Genomic DNA, 15,017 nt, shown 5'->3' on the forward strand with positions numbered 1-15,017 from the left:
ATTTTGGTATTCCTTCTTTTTTTTCTGTCTTTATTTTGCCTTGTTAGAGTCAGATTCCTTTAGTATTACTTTTTCTTTAGAATAATTGGTGTTCACACCTAGGACAGACACATGACAGTTGAACATGATAGTGAATATTATAATTGTGTATGACGGTATTTGATTTTTTTCAAATGTTTATCTCCAGAATTTTCCTTCTGAGGCACTACATCATTGGTCTATTTTTGAAGCACATCACAAGTTTCAAGTTCATAAGAAAAGTCCTATGTCAGATCAAGTCAGACCAATACTGCAATTGTTTGAGTCCACTGCAGACTTTCATCTTAGTATCATAGTTAGAAAGTTATGACTATTCTTGTAGTCATATGATAAGGATATTCTAGTATCCAGAACTGCATTACACAAGATACACCAATATCAGTACACCCTCTATTCAGTTTTTGCTTTTGCAGTGTCCTGATTTGTTCCTCGAGGCTTTGCTGCATAAATGCTCTTTTGGGATGATAGTGCAACTATTTAACCTGTAAATCAAATGAGGTGTATTCTGCACACAAATTGGATCAACCTTTGATCATCGTTTCTTCCCTTTAATTACTGAGTCCTACCCCTTGACTTCTAAGCAGGTCATCTCTCAATTTTCTGCTATTTTAAAGTCGGTCATTCATTACAATCAGCTGGCCTCCACTTTTTCTTTGTTTAACTGAATTTTCCAGTTCCTTATGACGTTTCTTGAGTACGTTTACTTGGCAACCCCTTTTGAGAGCCTAGGTGATCAGAATACACAATGCCTTTGGTAAGGTGTTTAGTGTTATTTGGAGTACTCATTAGGTTTAAACCATGTTATAAGAATATAAGTGGCTAGATTCTAATTTCAACTCTTCCTTCAGAGTAATTTTCACCTGAATAGAAAATGCAGTTCCACATGGGCATGTTTTGTCTGTTTTATTTCACAATTCCTAGGAAATAAATTTTCAAGCCCCAAGATTCTTCCAGTGAGTTTTTAAAAGGCTCCATTTATTAGCGAGTTCACAGGACACAGTACGGTGAGGAAGCTGCCCGGCTGTGTGGCTGCATTTAGTACTGCACAAACTACACTAGGCATGCTAATAGGGGAAAGTCCCTGAAGTCCCTGCCAGTGATCTACCTGGCATTGGCAGACAATATTACAGTCCCCTTTACCTTGAATTTCTTCAGCGCTTCAGCTGTTGATTTTTATATGGGATGGCTGGTCACTCATTCCCTTAAGTGATGCAAATTAACTTATCCAAATAATTTCTCAAACTTTATTTTAGCTTGATCAAAATCCATTAGAACAGAAAAGGCCATTAAGTCATACAGACAGCACAAGAAGCATGCATTACACTAGACAGAAATTGTTTAAGGCCAAAAACTACAGAGTTAGGACCCATAATTTAATGTGCCATTGTCCAACTAAAAAATTCTTACCAAAAAGCTCATTACATCCTGTGCTGTGAATTTCACAGGGTGAGGGCTCAGGCAAAAATGAAATGCAAAATTGAACACAAAGAGCAGACAGTGACAGATATGTGTGAATGGGCAGCAATAAGAGCATAAAAACGCATGCTAAGAGTAATCAGAATCTAATGCATTCAGTTTAAAGCAGCTCTTCTGGATGGTACCTCCTAAAGACCACATCAGTGAACAGCTTGGTTTCTCATCTAGGGTTTGTGTTTTACACTGATTTAGCAGCACTAATTTATGCAACTATAGAAGGCCCTGTTTTTCCCATTGAGCATAAAATTACAGTCAATGGGCTGAAATTACTTCTGTCGTTGTATAGTCTGGCAAGGAGATGAAGGCCTGACTTACTGCTCACAAAATTTAGGTTGTCAGCAACTGTTGGATCTGAGGGCTACCCTTATTTCCGCTAGGCTACCTGGATCATTGCGGGAACTACAACTAGGAGACAGCTGCTGGTCCAGGGAGCTGCCCTAACTACATTTTGTCCTACCCTTAGCACTGTCCAACCCCTGCTAACACTTTCCACGTGGCTCCATTAACTGCAGAAGAGACAAAGCCATGTTTGTGTAAAGCTTAGCATATTTAAGGTATCATTTTTAGGGTGTGGTTGAATGAGCAGTTTATACTAGAGAATGTCCTGGTGTAATGGGTTTGATCTAGTTCAAGACACTGCATGGCCAAATTTTAAATGGCTACCTCAAATTAGTGGCAGCACAGAGAACCTTGATTTTGCACCAGTGTTAGCCATGAACATGTTGCCTGGTATCCCATTGCACTGTGAGGATATTTGGGCAGTCCAGCCTTCTGACGGGGATCCAAGCTGTGCCCCCAACTAGAAGGCAGCAGCGTAGCACTTGACAATTTGTGTCTGAGATCTACAAAAGGAGTCCAGTGTCACACTTTGGCAACTGCAGCACTAGAACCAGGGTCAGGTCTACATGGCAGTAAAGTAGGAGCAGTTGGGACAGTATGGATCCTCATCAGATCACAGTGCTAGAGCTGGTGTCAGCTGTGCTGAATGTCTTTGTGTTACTAACAATATATGTTCACTGTCATGGCAAATAACCATCAGCTGGTGACACGTGGATGACCCCAAATTGGGGGGGGGGGGCAGTTGATACGCTCATGGACAGGGCTACCATTCAGTGGGACTTTGGCAGGCTGGAGGGATGGGCTGACAGAGGTGATCTGTTGTCTTCAGCTATCTAGAAGAAGATGGGTATAGAGAAGATGGAGCCAGACTCTTCCTGGAGGTGCACAGCAAAATGACAAGGGGCAACATGGGAAACATGGGGATGCAGGTTGCAACATGGGAAATTTCAAGTAAATATAAGGAAAAAATTCTTCATCATGAGGAAAGAGGTTGTGAAATAGCTGTCCTCGATGGTATCAATTGCACAAGGCCCTAAGCAAGCTGAAGAGAATGTAACTAGCTTCCAGTTACAACGCTGAGCTAGATCACAGCCCAAGTCCTGTTGATGGCCATAAAGGGCCTTTTGCAGATGGCTGTTGCTCCACTGAGCAGGTTTCCAGCAACTTATGAGCACAAAGCTCATGCAATGATGAGGAAAGCGTGGAACAAGGTTGTTAGCACTGGGCAAATGGAATAGCTGATACAGGTCCTGAAAAGGAGGCAGATCCTTCATAGACCTTGCAACATTGCTACTAGTTCCTAGCACCTGTCCTGCTTTATGCTAGTATGTCTCTGACAAATCGCCGGGGAAGGAATTTGCTGTGTAACTCTGAGCAGCACTATAATAGCCAAACCACTTCAAAATACCACTTCTGATTCACTGACTCATACTTCTGTCTCTTCCAACTCCCATTCTTACACAGCTATAGATAAGTCATCTTCTAATTTGGAGCACACAACGATGTCTTTGAAAGTCTGGCCTCAGATGTGCCTATAAGCTTCAGTAAGAAAGCAAAGGTGGTCATCGTTTTCACATCTCAGCAGGACTGCTGGCTAACCCCTCTTCGGGGCTAATTAAGGATCACCATCACCAGCTCAGGTCGTGGTAGTTATTTATAGTAGATATGCTTGCTCCCCGCTACAGAGGGAGCGGGATGAAGTTGTGCAAGAGTGTAAGCCTGCATATTGGCAGGCAGTCTTGGCTCAGGGTTGCCCTAGTTGGAGGGATGTGTGGAGGACATGTTAGCTAAGGACATGTGTGTACTGATTATATGAGGGAAGGAGCAGGTGTGAGCCTAGTTCTGCTTCTCCCCACTAAGCACTTTTTAAATAATAGATTCAATTACAATTATTTCTAGGCATGCCTGTGATTGACTTTTTATGTTATTTGCCAACATATGCCTACAGCAACTTAAGCTCATGGAGTGAGCAAGACCACTGATACATGGCAAAAATCCTAGGAGAGGCTGGAAACAAGATGGGTGATGTAGCTATAGCAACTGCCCCAGAGTGGAGTGGGCATGCAGGAGTAGGACAATGGGTTGAGGCATGGCCAGGGACTGTCAGTATCACACTGCCTTTCAGATAAAACACCCTTAGCAATACGTTAAGAGACTGAAAATAGGGAAAAACATAACAAAGAAAATATAGGGAGAGAACACCTTAAGTGGGCTGTTGCAAACTTTGTGTCACTTGATCCTGGAGCCTTGCAGAGGCTACCTGGGAAATGAAGAGGTCCTGGTTCTCAACAGCTCTGCTTCTCTTCTTGCAAAATTCCTCCATCAATGCAGAGTAGCCATCACACTTGCATTCATCTTGGGACTTTCCTAAAATGGTGAACAGCAGAGGAGGTATTAGTGCTCTGCTACAGAATTGCCAGTGCCATGAAAACTGTATGGTGACCTTGCTCAGGTTCCTCATATTTTTGCAAGATGCCCTCCTTGGACTGGAGTGGCCATTAGACCTCTTGTTCTTCTTTTAGACTCTTTTCAGATGCTTGGCTTTGGCTCTGCAGAGTCCTGTAGTACCTATGCTGAAGTACCTACGTGTTGCTTCAAGAATTTGTCACACAGTGGCCTTTCCCCATATCTCCATTCGGTCCAGAACTCCCAGCCAGCTCCACTTTTACCCTCGGTGCTGAAGAACACAAAAAACGTCTACACAATTTGCTGTGAGCCTGGGTCCGGTAGTCTGAAAGTGCCCCCAAATTTGTACAAGATGGTACAGCAGCAGAAGCCCTGTTCCAAAAGGAGACAGTCGCAGGGAGAGGTCTGTGCAGAAGTCTAGGGCAAAGCAAATTCTGAGGCCAAGGGCTGCAGCTAAGGAAGGGCCAACTGCAGTAAACACCAACTTCTATAGAAGGCCACAGTCACAGCTGAGCTGTATGACCACAAGGATCAAGGAACAGAAGAAACTGAGACGTGATTGGCACAAAGGTCTAAACTAATCAATTGTGAGTGGCACAACGAAATGTAGACAGGCTCTATTTGATCCAACATAAAGTCTTCCAGCATTAAGTTAACCATCAGTATTTCTTGAATAAAATTTGAACCTGCGCAGCAAGTTTAGACTGGCCTAGCAACAGTGGTTTTGATCCTGCTCTGAGAAGTTTAAAGCCTATCACTTAATCATAGCTCTACTGGTCATCTAATTATACTACCTCTACAGTGATGAATGAAATTATCAGAAGAGTTTAGTCTTTATTTCTTACATGTCAGGATAAAATTCTCAAATTTGCTGCATGCAGTGAGGAACACATGCTTATACTCAGATACTGAAATGAGTAGCCCAGTCTTCAGAAATGCTTCAGCTCTGGGTCACTTATATTTAGACATCAACATATTGATTGAATTTTTTTTCTTTAGCCATGCTCATCTGAAAAAGTTAACCTGGGATCCTTCTACCCAAAGGAAAACTAGCAGTAGCAGAGACCATCAAACAAGACCACTGGCTGTTCTCATCACCCATTTATGCATGGTGTTAATTCTTCATCTAACAAGCTGGTAATTTAAATATAGATCCCTGTATAATGTCAGCATGATGCAAACTCACAATCATGTTACTGCTGACTGAATCAGTATCAGGCCATATAGTCTGTATGTGTCCTTCAGCCTTTTACTCTTAAATCCCAGAGTAATTGGTTTCCATTTCTCTCGTTTCCTTTTTGGGGAGGTAAGAAGCAGGTGCTTGAGTCCTTTCACCCCAAGGACTGCTGACTCCAGTGCTTCTCAAGTTCCTGGGGTGGGGAAAAAAAAACAGTCTACATGAACCAGATGCAAAAATACAAATGGAAAGATATCTGCGCTGCTGCGTCGCTCCTCACAGTCTTGAGTCTTGTTAGTTTCCTTCCCCAGTTGTTCTCATGGATTTGTACATGTAGGTCCCCACATCGCTCAGTTATGCGGCAGGAGGGAAAACAAGCTATCAGCAGGAGACCGCGATACGTGTCCCTCCCCGCCCCGGTAAACACGATCTTAAATAATCCAGGAAAACGAGAGCCGTATGGAAGCCTTTATGCCCCCTCCACCCTGGGCTTTGCAGGGCCCGGGCAGCAGCCGGGGCTCGCGGCGGGCGGAGCCCCCTCGGCAGCGCGGGCCGCGCCGGGGCGCCCCGCAGCTCCTCGTTAGTATAGTGGTGAGTATCCCCGCCTGTCACGCGGGAGACCGGGGTTCGATTCCCCGACGGGGAGACGCGCCCGCGCCTTTTTTTTTTTTTTTGCTGTTGCAAGCAGCACGCGGCCGGGCCGTTCGCCAGCCCTCCCCTCCCATCACCCCCACCCCCGCCGGAAAAATGTCAGGCCGGGGCGCCGTTTCCTTTCCCGCGCTTTTTTGTTTTGTTTTGTTATATGTGGGGGAGGAAGAAGAAAGAAAAACGTGCGCTGCCGCCTCCCCGTCGGGGAATCGAACCCCGGTCTCCCGCGTGACAGGCGGGGATACTCACCACTATACTAACGAGGAGCTGCCTGGAGAGGCGCTTCCGCCGGGCCCCCTTGATGCGGACACGGACCCCTCCCTGTGGGCGCCTAACGGTGGCGGGGAGGCTGCGGCGGAGGGGCGGGAGGGACGAGCTCTGGGCGGCGGGAACCGGCCTGAGGACTGTGGAGGAGGAGCCGGGACCCCGCGAGCCTGTGGGTGGCGGCAGGTGAGCGCGGCGCAACCGAGGGAGCGAGAGGCCCTTGCTGCTAGGGGGCGGGAGCGGCTGCGAGGGCGAGGGGCGTTAACGTAGCTGCCCCCAGGCTAGGCGGAAAAGGAAGCAGCGGCGGAGGAGAGGGGCCGGGGAGGCGCTGCCGTTGTAATCTGTGAGGTCGCAGGAGGCGGGTGAGAAGGCGCTTGGCCGGCGGCGGGCCCTGCAGGGGGGCCGCGGGGGTTGTGCCGCCGGCGGCCTGTGAGGGGCGAGTTCTAAGGCTCTGCGCGCCCCTGCCCAGCAGGACCTCGTGGCGCAACGGTAGCGCGTCTGACTCCAGATCAGAAGGCTGCGTGTTCGAATCACGTCGGGGTCACTTGCTTTTTTGTTTTTTTTGGTTTCCTTTTCTATTTCTCTTTTCTCCCTCCTTCGCTTTAACCTCCGTTATGTCGGAGGAACCAGAGGATGTGAACTGTCGTGGGTTTTTTTTTTTTTTTAATTTTTAAAGAGGGACTTGATCGCTTCAAATAGGTAACATTGTTTAGGGTCTCATCTTCCTGCTCGAGTCCGACGAGGAGAGCGGAAGTGTAAAATGGGGGCTCTCCGAGCGGGCAGGAGGGCACCAGCAGTACTGACTGGGCAGCCTGAAGAGAGAAACACAACAAACAGGTGTTGGGGAAACATCCGGCTTTCCGGATTTCTTCAGCAAGGATTGGGGGGGGGGCGGTGGCTCCCTTCCAGCCAGAGTGTATAAAGGGGGGAAAGGCAACAAAGAAACCGCTTTCCTTCCCAGATACTTCCAGGGTAGCGCACAGCGCTACTGAAATGAAAGGGTCCCTTCAAGGAGCCCAAGAAGAACTGGGATCTCGGGAAGTGCAGATCCCATTTTTCTGTGTACCCTTTTGCAAGGGCTAAACAGTATCCCAACAGATACGTAAGCGTCAGCATTAAAAATGTTGGTTTCATTGTCTAAATATTAATTTTCATTATCTTATTTTGTCCATTAAAATTGCGAGGCGCATTTTACAGTTTGCATAGTTGGCTAACTTAGCTTTTCATATGTACTTTGAGTCAGATCTTCCAAGACTTTATTGCAGAATGCCTAGGTAGAAAGGGGAAAAGGAAGGGAATAAACTTGTATGATTAGCTGATTTCTGTTCAGTACTTCAAAGGCCTAAATTGCGGAAGTCTGTTGATGAAATTCCTAAAATGACCTACAAGAAGTTTAGGCTGCCCTAAGACTTCTTCCGTGCAATACATCTGATGGAGAGTGACGGATGTAAATGCTATGCGGTGTTAGCCATATCAGTATCATGAGGGTTTCGCTGAACCACAAATAAGCATACAGGTATTTTAGTATTTGTTTCTGTATACAGTACATCTGCTACTTACATAATAAATTCATCAGTGACTCCTCAAATATATTGACTCATGATACGCTGTTCAGGTCAACATAATGATTTCACATTATTTGTCCTTTCATTTCTTGATAAAGAGAAGTGGGAAGTTCCGGAATTACTCCTGGTACAGAAGAAATGGATTTATATCACGTATGATATAAAAATTGAACCGAACAGCAAAGCAACAAGTAGACAAGCAATTATTTACACTTTTTTTTTTTTTTAGAATAAATCTTTCAGATTTCTCAAGTTCTGGAGCATAACACAATTGGGAGGCATGAATGGTTCAGAAAATTGTCTTGCCGCTAACTGGGATTTCAGGGACCGCCAGCAGCATTCTGATTTACCAAAACAGTTAGCAACATTCTCGATTAACCATTTAGATAGATGCGTCTATTCCTTAAGGGATGCAGCATGAGTGCTGCAACTGAAAATAAGTTTAAGTATGTAGCTAAGCTGGACTCGTGCATGATTATTATTGTACCGACTTAATAATAAAGATCCTGATGGACAAAAAAGCCATGTTTTTATTTAGAATGTTTGTGTATATCGGACTTTCTAATATCACGCTTAAACGTAAAAGCTAAAAATGTGCCAGGGATCTTCCACTTTAAATTTGACAAAGACAATCCAAAAAACATTATACAAGCATATGGAAGTGATGAAAAAAAGTTGAAAGGGAGGTATAAAAAGAGTAGATTTAAATTTTTAACAGGAGAGAAGCAGAAAGTTTGGCAGGAAGACCCTACTTTCAGTACAGAAGTTCACATGAAAAAGAGTGAAAGTAAAGGCAGGGGAAGCAAGCAGTACAGGACAAACCGAGAGCTAGGAAGGGTTTTGCGTTAAAAAATCTGAAGGCAAATAAAAACCTAGTTTGTTGGGAATGGAGAGGAGGGTGCCAAAGTACTTCAGAAGATGATGGTTTCAAGCTATGGAATAGAAGAATTTTCTCAAAGTAGCCCTTTCCACAGGCTGAAGTGCCAAAACCAAAAGGCCACAGAAAATACGTTATTTTCATCTAGATATAAGACAGCAAGTCCAAGAACTAGTATCATAGTGATTCAGGTGCAATGGAAACTTTGAGACTTAATATTTCATTAAGAGGGAAACAGAAAAATTTCTCAAGGGCCTGAATTTTAGGGAAAGAGAGAAACATGTCAGAGATAAGTTTATAAGAACTGTTTATTAGTGCTTTAAACCATGGCAGAGATTGAGGAGCATATAGAAGTCTTAGAGAACAGAGTCAATGGAGTCCTCAAAATACGTGGGTTGGTTTTTTTTTTTTTTTGCCTTTGTTTTTTACAGGCTAATACTTGTTCCATATATCCTTAAAACATTTAAAATATTCTGCAGCCTCCTTAACTGTGCTAGTCTATTGCTTTTCTATCCTTACTATTAGGAAGGTAATACATGTAGTTTGACTCTGATGTCTCTTTTGTTGTAACTTAAGGCCAGTACTCCTTGTGCTATTGCCAGCGGCTATGGAGAACAGTTTATTCCCTTCCTGTTTATAGCTATTTCTTACATATTTGAAATTCATTATGTCTATCCATAGCTTTCTGTTCTAGAGTAACAGACTGTGTCTGCTAGTCCTCTGATTATTTGTATTGCTTGCCTCTGGAGTCTTTCCAAATGAGTTGCATTTTTAAGTGCTCAGAATTGGACACAGTATTTCAGCTGACTCAGGTTTTACCAGTTCTGAATAAATAGAACTGCTTCACATGCCTTGCTGACTATAGTTAGTACTTTTTTTTCCTCATTACAGCCTGACATTGTTACTAAGGGTCAGCTTGTGATTTACCGTGGCAGCCAGCACCTCTTCTGCAGGGCTGATACCTCACCAGCTGTTCTCTATTTTATATTCGTTCACTTGTCCCTGCGTAATTTCATTCTACTTTTTCCAGATCACTTCCCAGTTTGTTAGGATTAATTTGAATTTGAATTCTGTCCTCTAATATACTTGCAGTCCCTGCTAGCTTTGCATCATCTGCAAATGTAATGAGTATGTACTCTATTCCATCACCCGGATTTTTAATGGAAATACTGTATGGAATAGAATGAGACCCCAAACATCGCTATGGGGAATCCTGCTCTCCATATTCTTCCAGTTTGTCAGTGAATTACTGATAGTTTCTGCAGAAACTATGTACCTACCACCTACCAATTTAATCTATTCCATATTCTCCTGGCTTGCTTTTAAGAATATTGAGTGACATAATCTGAAAGACAGTGGTACAGTCAGGGTATGTGACTCTTGTTCCTTCTCCCCTATCTACAAGGCCTTTTTTCCCTGAAGGAAATCGGCTTTACACGATTTCTTCTGGACACACTGATTTTTAATCTTATCTTTATCTTCTAAATGCCTACAAATTCTTTGATTATTTCTAGCAATATTTTTTCCCAGGAATTAAAGATGATCTCTGTTTTAAAGATGAGCACTTGTATTTACCTTTTTTCCAGAATGTTCCCTGTCCTTTCCAAGTTTCTGAAGATAACCACTAAAAATTTTGCAGTTGCTTAGTTTCTTAGCACCATATGGTGAACTTGTCAGTCTGAAAACATCTAACTTACCTGAGTACTTTCTGACTTGTTCTTTCCCTGTAGCGGCCTGGATTCTTTCCCTTTTGGTGCTATCTGTGATAAAGGGTAAATTGCTATCAAATAATTGAGAAAAGCCTGAATCTAAATCTGCATCAGTTAAGAGGTAATTGAAAAAAATGAAGCTACATAAATGCATTTAATTAAAACAGTCCATATATCCTCCCTTAAAAATAACTGTGCAGATTCTTCATAAACTTTTTGAGATACAGAGATCTATTTCAGAAAAGTAAGGTGAGGAAAACTAGATTGGATGCATGGTCTGTTGCATGTTTCCCTGGTCTACAAAATGTCTTACGCCTCCACTTTAGCAATCAAAAAGAGACAGATGTAAGAAGCAGAGGTGATCTGCTTGCATCCCTTTAACACTGTCAAAACAGGTGTGTCGCTCTAAGCGTTCCAGATTATTGCCAGATAACATCCCCTGGCTTGCCATAAGGAGTTCATCTCATGACATACATAAGATCTACAAGAGTTGCCGTTTTCATGGTGTGGTTTCATATTCTGTCTAATCTAGAGTGACCGCAGGTTGTCACAAAACGGTCAGTCTTGCTCTGCCCTGTCCATCCCTGCCCTTTCCATTTGCATCAAATCTTGCAGCTCTACAGCCCCACGTGTCTGTTCATCACGCAGATCTGGCTGCACAATTACAGGATCCAACGAAGGAAAGTGTCAGGAGCACGTGACCTTGGCCAGGATAGAAAGCAGGATCATCCCTTTCATCAACAACCCACAATTACCAGTAATTAGGCTTATTTTTTTTCCAATTGCTCTTTGGAAGGAGAGCCTACTCTCCCTAAATTAAAATTACCCACTGATGTTTCAGAATTGAAGAAAGAATTGAATGCACCTTAGCTATGTGCAAATTCTGAAATGTTTGAGCTCTTATGATAGTTGTTTATCCCTCTCAATTTCCTATCTGTAAGATCTCTTTAATCTCATAGCTGTATTGTTGAGTTGAATCTATTAACATTTTTGAGACAGTCAGGGTTTCTTTGTAATGAAATTATTGCTAGTTAGACAATAACTTAAATCCACGCAAGGTTCAGAATCTTGGAGCTGAGATAATGGCTTATATATGGTAAATACAGTGTCTGCACTATCTCTGCCGATATATGATAAAAATATATATATATGAATATTTCTTGTTTGGAAATAATTCACTGTGGGAAACTGTACTATAAATTGTGTTTACTTCATTTCTCAGTATACTTGAAGTAGGAACTGATACTTCTGTTTTCAGCCTTCATTCATATAAGCCTTTGTCTATCACAATGTCAGTAGTAAGAAGCTTTAAAACTGTAATTCCATCCAGTTGTACACATTTCTTTCCGTGCATGAGGACAGAGTCATACAGAATACCGTCAGAGCTGGATTCCTCTCATATTGAAAATATGAGCAAACACCTGCCTGTTTACCACCAAGCATATCCCCCTGTGGGGGGGATGCTAATGAGAGTGTGGTAGCCTGGCCTGTCCACCTGGTAAAAACTATTTCCACTGCAAATTCAGGAACAGGTTTAACTTTTCCCCCAAGAGAGAGTTGCCCTGTACGTCCTTACAGTAAGGCATGTTTTTTTCTTATCACTTTGCCATTTACACTTGAATTATGCTTAAAAAGATATTTCTAATAAGAAAGGTAGAGTTATTAAAAAGCCATATATTTTGTCTCAGTTCTCTAAATTAATCCAGAATGTGGAAAAGCATTGAGTGATTCTAGAAAGTATAGTTACACTATGCCTTAATGATTAGGAACTGCTTCCCTTACTTATAGGAATGTGCTTTCTAGTTTCTCTTGCCTTTCAGAAAGGGAATGTTATTTTCATTTTCAAGCGTACCGTGCATCCAGACTGAGTTAATATTTTATATAGGACTTTTACATTTCCTTTAGATAGGAAGATTTCCATATCAACTCAGTTTAAGGCAAGGGCAGGCCTGTAGCACTTCATTAAATGTCTTTGTCATTAATGAATTTACAGTTTTCACAATTTTACCATGTATTATGAGACAAAGATTAAACATGAATGCAAATTATAAAGGTATATTTCCTGATGGCGTAAATGTTATCCAAAAACTCTACTAAACTCAGGATAATCTTTAAACACACAGACATAGAAAATTAACATTTATATTGTAGCGCAACATAAACAAGGTCTCATTTTTACGTGTGGCATTAGAGGTTAAGAATTGTAAAGCTGGCAAAACTCTAAGCTAAAAATCTGAGATAATTTAGAAGGGCTTCAGTGTTTTCATATCAAAGTCTGCATGACTGAAAATCTCTTTCTCACACTCAGGAAAGCTAAAAAATTCCAGACATTTGGGAGGGTCCTACATAGGAAGTATTTTTGGCTTTTGCTTTCAGCATATTTCACATTTTTAGGCAAGCTTACAGTAATTTTTCAACCACTGAAAATGGCCATAGTCTTGTACTTCCAATTTTCACTTTTTTCCTAAACCTTTTTGTCACCTGCATTTATACTGACAGGAGGTAACACTTGACTACAGGTTTCTCAGGTAGAAGCAGGTGTTTCAGCCCTTGAAAAGCAGAATTTGAGGTAAGGCATACACATTTCATTTAAAGTACTGGAATGCTTCACAAAGCGATATAGTTTTCTATTTCAACCTTTAACATGCAAAACAGCTAAACGGCGTACAGATCGCTTAGGGTTTCTTTTTTTTTTCTTGTAAGAACATTAGAAAGATCTTTTGAGCTCGTTCCTAATGAACTCATTCCCTTTTTCCTTCTGGCTGCTATCTTATGCTGCAAAATTTAAGCTTTCTTTCATTCAAACAAAACAAACAAGAAAAATGCAGATCCTCAAATGTACTGAGCTCTAACTGTGGGTATAGCTGCAGGTTTGCAGTTTCCAGTGTTAATCATAACGTAGGTACACGTTTTGATTACCTCTCCTAGTTCTTCCCCTTTCTTTACCTTGTCTGGAGAATGCCTGTTGCTCCCAAGGAGCAAAAATGAAAAGTGTAGAACTGTGTATGCCAACTTGATACTATACAGGATGTAAAGGACAGTTTTTTGACAGGTTTTTCTATGGACCCTGCTTCACAGAAATCTACTGGCCTGCAATAAGGTAATATTAAAAGCGTAATATAACATAACTTTCCATGAGGAGGAAACAAGTGCTCATCTCCCATTTAGCTCATGTAACTTGGGAAGCAGCTAACAGAAAGCTGGTAAGAGTCCAGTGTCCAAGCAAGGGAGTTACGCCAACTGACGTTTAACAGTATAACTGAGAAAATCATTCATGACAAATAATACATATTTCTATGGTTGAGGAAATAACTTTTGAAACAGAAACGGAATATAAATATGAACTGTAAGTAACGTTAACCTGAAGTTCCACAATCACTAGTACTGGATTTTGAGCAATTAGCCAAAGCATATGATGCTGAGTTTCTGCTGGCTTTGTTCTTCTAAGCCAGCTTTGCCTGACTCCAGGAGGACAAAAAGACAGACCCAACGTAAAGCCAGTTAACCCACCTAGTTATTTTGAACAAATCTGAACTGGCGGTGTAACTTTGTAGTGATTTACTGCTCCATTATCATCTCATTGTTGCATTTTTTATGCTACACTAAATGCATTAAAAGCAGACTAACCATCAAAATACTTAGACTGAAGGGTGAGCACTGACCTGAAGATCAACGTTTTTCATTCCTCCCACTGCTGAGGGTCACTCGTAATGAAAGGAGCATCAACTGCAGTGCATATTCTGAACTTTACAAGGAGTTGCAAACTGCGGCTGAATTCCACTAAGAAGCAGCAGCAGCAGAAAACAAGCTTCAAGCCTAAAGTGTAGAATGCTCTGTTGTCTGTGGGGTTATTAGATGGAACCCGCATCAAATTTTTTGATTGCATTTTCACTGCTAACTTTGGTTTAAAATTTCCCAGATCCAGTTTTCCCTTACACTGCTTGAAAACGTTTGTGACTCAACGCCAATGGAGTTTCTTGTTTTAAGATAGCATGATAGCTGAAGAATCTCTCACATAATGCCTGTCTGAAGCATGCTCCATGTTAGTCTGCAACTGGCTTGTTATCTGAATCAAATCCTGAAACAAATGATCTACACTTTAAATTACTACTGTCAGATTTGGAGAGGAATTCAACTTTCACTAGGCATTTCCAGAACACTTCTTATGTGATACCCATGTTGCAGGAAAAACATTGGGTAAGGTATGCTGAAAAATAAATTGGACCATCTAATTTATTCCATTTGGGCTTAAAAATAAGTGATAGTAGTCAAATCACAGTGGAGTAGCAGCATTTGCTCAGGGTAGGCTCTTAATGGAAGAAAAATATTTCTACCCACAGTTCAGACTCATTGTCTAACAAACTGAGCAGATAAAGTGTATAGAACAGTAAGAACTGAATAGTTTCTTCATTTTAGATATATATTATTAGGAATGCAGACAATGACCACAGCGTATCATTACTTGCAGTGGGGGTAAAATTAAAGTCCCCAAGCTAAGCTTCTCCCTTGTATTAATT

At 41.9% G+C, this 15,017-nt stretch overlaps 1 long non-coding RNA gene and 3 other non-coding genes across 4 annotated transcripts; 2 read left to right on the forward strand and 2 right to left on the reverse strand.

Moving 5' to 3' along the window:
- Positions 1–1,270: 1,270 nt before the first annotated feature.
- On the reverse strand, positions 1,271–6,624 carry LOC138066749 (uncharacterized). The gene is made up of 3 exons (XR_011140215.1): positions 6,335–6,624; positions 5,447–5,630; positions 1,271–4,221 (listed from the first exon to the last, which is right to left on the reverse strand). It is a non-coding gene; the product is annotated as an uncharacterized lncRNA (long non-coding RNA).
- TRNAD-GUC (transfer RNA aspartic acid (anticodon GUC)) lies at positions 6,012–6,083 on the forward strand. Its single transcript has one exon. It is a non-coding gene; the product is annotated as a tRNA-Asp (tRNA).
- TRNAD-GUC (transfer RNA aspartic acid (anticodon GUC)) lies at positions 6,280–6,351 on the reverse strand. The gene has a single exon. It is a non-coding gene; the product is annotated as a tRNA-Asp (tRNA).
- A 197-nt stretch (positions 6,625–6,821) lies between the features above and the next one.
- On the forward strand, positions 6,822–6,893 carry TRNAW-CCA (transfer RNA tryptophan (anticodon CCA)). The gene has a single exon. It is a non-coding gene; the product is annotated as a tRNA-Trp (tRNA).
- Positions 6,894–15,017: the final 8,124 nt, after the last annotated feature.

This window comes from Struthio camelus, chromosome 1, assembly GCF_040807025.1.
Source record: "Struthio camelus isolate bStrCam1 chromosome 1, bStrCam1.hap1, whole genome shotgun sequence".
NCBI classification, from domain to species: domain Eukaryota; kingdom Metazoa; phylum Chordata; class Aves; order Struthioniformes; family Struthionidae; genus Struthio; species Struthio camelus.